This window comes from Rana temporaria, unplaced genomic scaffold (assembly GCF_905171775.1).
Source record: "Rana temporaria unplaced genomic scaffold, aRanTem1.1, whole genome shotgun sequence".
Taxonomy (NCBI): domain Eukaryota; kingdom Metazoa; phylum Chordata; class Amphibia; order Anura; family Ranidae; genus Rana; species Rana temporaria.
This window is the reverse complement of record NW_024404651.1, coordinates 15,063-19,763: the sequence shown is the minus strand read 5'-3', so window position 1 is coordinate 19,763 and position 4,701 is coordinate 15,063.

The window sequence follows — 4,701 nt, the reverse complement described above, 5'->3', positions numbered from 1 at the left end:
CCAGCGGCCTGTGTCTGCCTTATTTGTGTCTGTGCTGGGGGGCCCCACTGCCCGACTCTACGGATTGGGTGCTGTGTGACTCTAATAGGGATCAGTCATTAGAGAATTATTGGGGGGAGGGGCCCCACTCTACGGATTGGGTGCCGTGTGACTCTAATGGGGATCAGTCATTAGAGAATTATTGGGGGGAGGGGCCCCACTGCCCGACTCTACGGATTGGGTGCCGTGTGACTCTAATAGGGATCAGTCATTAGAGAAGTATTGGGGGGGGGGGGGGGCGCGCCATCATCGCTGACCTCTGTTCTAGTCAATGCTGGCTTTCTGATGCCTTGACTTTATTGCTGAGTCTCTGACTAGGAACAGACATAAGAAACCATGTTTGGGGTCTCTGACTAAAGCCATGGTTCCCAACTTACAGTCCACATATGGCTCTTTGGTGTTTGAAATGTGGCCCTTGGGCCCCTGCAGTCAGTAGTGGAAGCATTCGTTTCATAAAAACGATGTATTATTAAAAAAATATTAACAAAACATTAACAGCGCTAAAAAGAGCCTAAAAATGGCTTATGAGTCCAATACTCATGTACTGCAATGGTACGTTGAGAAAAAGATTTATGAGACTATATATATATCGCATAAAAATTATTATGTAACATGTATTCCCACTCTTTGTGAGTCAATTAATAATAGTCCGTGCAATTCCTCAGATGTACAGTTCTTTGTTAGGAGTGATCTCACAGTGTAGCTGTTTGTCTGCTCAAATGCTGATAGTGACTCTCTGTGATTTCCCCCTAAGGTTTTGTACTCACCAGAATGTAGTACTTTAAAGGCATTGGATATATCCACTTGTAGTAATCACGCATCGGTTCTCCTCCTCTGGTGTGTGGTGATGATCTGTGTGCTCTTCAATCTGTGTAGCTTGGCAGTCATGCAGGGAGGCAAGAGAGACTTTGCATAGTGTAAAATCCTTTTATTTAAACAGTAAAAACCCCTGCTACCCGCTCATGCTTACACAAAGTTAAGATAAAAAGCGCTTGTCATAAAGGCTGCTGCCTCTGCTCACTCAGGAATATGGCTCCAAATTGCTCAGGCTCAAATTTCCCTTCGTAAGTCCCGGGTAGAAGCTAGGCTGCCTTGCAAGCTGTATCGTCGTGTAGTCACGCCCTGACGCGTTTCGTGATAGGTCCACGTCTTCAGAGGGCGTGGAAGCATTCGTTTGTAAGGAGATATTCAATGTCAGTAATCCCATTCAGTTTATTATATTATGTCCCTAGCATCTGGCTGTCTCCTACGTTATGAGATAAGTTGCCAACCACCTCTGTAGAACGGTCTCTGACCATTTCCTCTGAGGGTCTTCTGTAGAACAGTCTCTGACCATTTCCTCTGAGGGTCTTCTGTAGAACAGTCTCTGACCATTTCCTCTGAGGGTCTTCGGTAGAACAGTCACTGACCATTTCCTCTGAGGGTCTTCGGTAGAACAGTCTCTGACCATTTCCTCTATGACGGTCTTCGGTAGAACAGTCTGACCATTTCCTCTATGATGGTCTTCGGTAGAACAGTCTCTGACTATTTCCTCTGAGGGTCTTCTGTAGAACAGTCTCTGACCATTTCCTCTGAGGGTCTTCTGTAGAATAGTCTCTGACCATTTCCTCTGAGGGTATTCTGTAGAACAGTCTCTGACCATTTCCTCTGAGGGTCTTCTGTAGAACAGTCACTGACCATTTCCTCTGAGGGTCTTCGGTAGAACAGTCTCTGACCATTTCCTCTATGATGGTCTTCGGTAGAACAGTCTCTGACTATTTCCTCTGAGGGTCTTCTGTAGAACAGTCTCTGACCATTTCCTCTGAGGGTCTTCTGTAGAACAGTCTCTGACCATTTCCTCTGAGGGTCTTCTGTAGAACAGTCTCTGACCATTTCCTCTGAGGGTATTCTGTAGAACAGTCTCTGACCATTTCCTCTGAGGGTCTTCTGTAGAACAGTCTCTGACCATTTCCTCTGAGGGTCTTCTGTAGAACAGTCTCTGACCATTTCCTCTGAGGGTCTTCTGTAGAACAGTCTCTGACCATTTCCTCTGAGGGTCTTCTGTAGAACAGTCTCTGACCATTTCCTCTGAGGGTCTTCTGTAGAACAGTCTCTGACCATTTCCTCTGAGGGTCTTCTGTAGAACAGTCTCTGACCATTTCCTCTGAGGGTCTTCTGTAGAACAGTCTCTGACCATTTCCTCTGAGGGTCTTCTGTAGAACAGTCTCTGACCATTTCCTCTGAGGGTATTCTGTAGAACAGTCTCTGACCATTTTCTCTGACTGTCTTCTGTAGAACAGTCTCTGGCCATTTCCTCTGAGGGTCTTCTGTAGAACAGTCTCTGACCATTTCCTCTGAGGGTCTTCTGTAGAACAGTCTCTGACCATTTCCTCTGAGGGTCTTCGGTAGAACAGTCTCTGACCATTTCCTCTATGACGGTCTTCTGTAGAACAGTCTCTGACCATTTCCTCTAGTAAGTCTTCTGTAGAACAGTCTCTGACCATTTCCTTTGAGGGTCTTCTGTAGAACAGTCTCTGACCATTTCCTCTGAGGGTCTTCTATAGAACAGTCTCTGACCATTTCCTCTGAGGGTCTTCTGTAGAACAGTCTCTGACCATTTCCTCTAGTAAGTCTTCTGCCTCTGACCATTTCCTCTGAGGGTCTTCTGTAGAACAGTCTCTGACCATTTCCTCTGAGGGTCTTCGGTAGAACAGTCTCTGACCATTTCCTCTATGACGGTCTTCAGTAGAACAGTCTCTGACCATTTCCTCTGAGGGTCTTCTGTAGAACAGTCTCTGACCATTTCCTCTATGACGGTCTTCGGTAGAACAGTCTGACCATTTCCTCTATGACGGTCTTCTGTAGAACAGTCTCTGACCATTTCCTCTGAGGGTCTTCTGTAGAACAGTCTCTGACCATTTCCTCTGAGGGTCTTCTGTAGAACAGTCTCTGACCATTTCCTCTGAGGGTCTTCTGTAGAACAGTCTCTGACCATTTCCTGTGAGGGTCTTCTGTAGAACAGTCTGACCATTTCCTGTGAGGGTCTTCTGTAGAACAGTCTCTGACCATTTCCTCTGAGGGTCTTCTGTAGAACAGTCTCTGACCATTTCCTCTGAGGGTCTTCTGTAGAACAGTCTCTGACCATTTCCTCTGAGGGTCTTCTGTAGAACAGTCTCTGACCATTTCCTCTGAGGGTCTTCTGTAGAACAGTCTGACCATTTCCTCTGAGGGTCTTCTGGAGAACAGTCTCTGACCATTTCCTCTGAGGGTCTTCTGTAGAACAGTCTCTGACCATTTCCTCTGAGGGTCTTCTGTAGAACAGTCTCTGACCATTTCCTCTAGTAAGTCTTCTGCCTCTGACCATTTCCTCTGAGGGTCTTCTGTAGAACAGTCTCTGACCATTTCCTCTGAGGGTCTTCTGTAGAACAGTCTCTGACCATTTCCTCTGAGGGTCTTCTGTAGAACAGTCTCTGACCATTTCCTCTAGTAAGTCTTCTGCCTCTGACCATTTCCTCTGAGGGTCTTCTGTAGAACAGTCTGACCATTTCCTCTGAGGGTCTTCGGTAGAACAGTCTCTGACCATTTCCTCTGAGGGTCTTCGGTAGAACAGTCTCTGACCATTTCCTCTATGACGGTCTTCGGTAGAACAGTCTGACCATTTACTCTATGATGGTCTTCGGTAGAACAGTCTCTGACCATTTCCTCTGAGGGTATTCTGTAGAACAGTCTCTGACCATTTCCTCTGAGGGTCTTCTGTAGAACAGTCTCTGACCATTTCCTCTGAGGGTCTTCTGTAGAACAGTCTCTGACCATTTCCTCTGAGGGTCTTCGGTAGAACAGTCTCTGACCATTTCCTCTATGACGGTCTTCTGTAGAACAGTCTCTGACCATTTCCTCTAGTAAGTCTTCTGTAGAACAGTCTCTGACCATTTCCTTTGAGGGTCTTCTGTAGAACGGTCTCTGACCATTTCCTCTGAGGGTCTTCTGTAGAACGGTCTCTGACCATTTCCTCTAGTAAGTCTTCTGTAGAACAGTCTCTGACCATTTCCTTTGAGGGTCTTCTGTAGAACGGTCTCTGACCATTTCCTCTGAGGGTCTTCTATAGAACAGTCTCTGACCATTTCCTCTGAGGGTCTTCTGTAGAACAGTCTCTGACCATTTCCTCTAGTAAGTCTTCTGCCTCTGACCATTTCCTCTGAGGGTCTTCTGTAGAACAGTCTCTGACCATTTCCTCTGAGGGTCTTCGGTAGAACAGTCTCTGACCATTTCCTCTATGACGGTCTTCGGTAGAACAGTCTCTGACCATTTCCTCTGACTGTCTTCGGTAGAACAGTCTCTGACCATTTCCTCTGAGGGTCTTCTGTAGAACAGTCTCTGACCATTTCCTCTGAGGGTCTTCTGTAGAACAGTCTCTGACCATTTCCTCTAGTAAGTCTTCTGCCTCTGACCATTTCCTCTGAGGGTCTTCTGTAGAACAGTCTCTGACCATTTCCTCTGAGGGTCTTCGGTAGAACAGTCTCTGACCATTTCCTCTATGACGGTCTTCGGTAGAACAGTCTCTGACCATTTCCTCTATGACGGTCTTCGGTAGAACAGTCTCTGACCATTTCCTCTGACTGTCTTCGGTAGAACAGTCTCTGACCATTTCCTCTGAGGGTCTTCTGTAGAACAGTCTCTGACCAT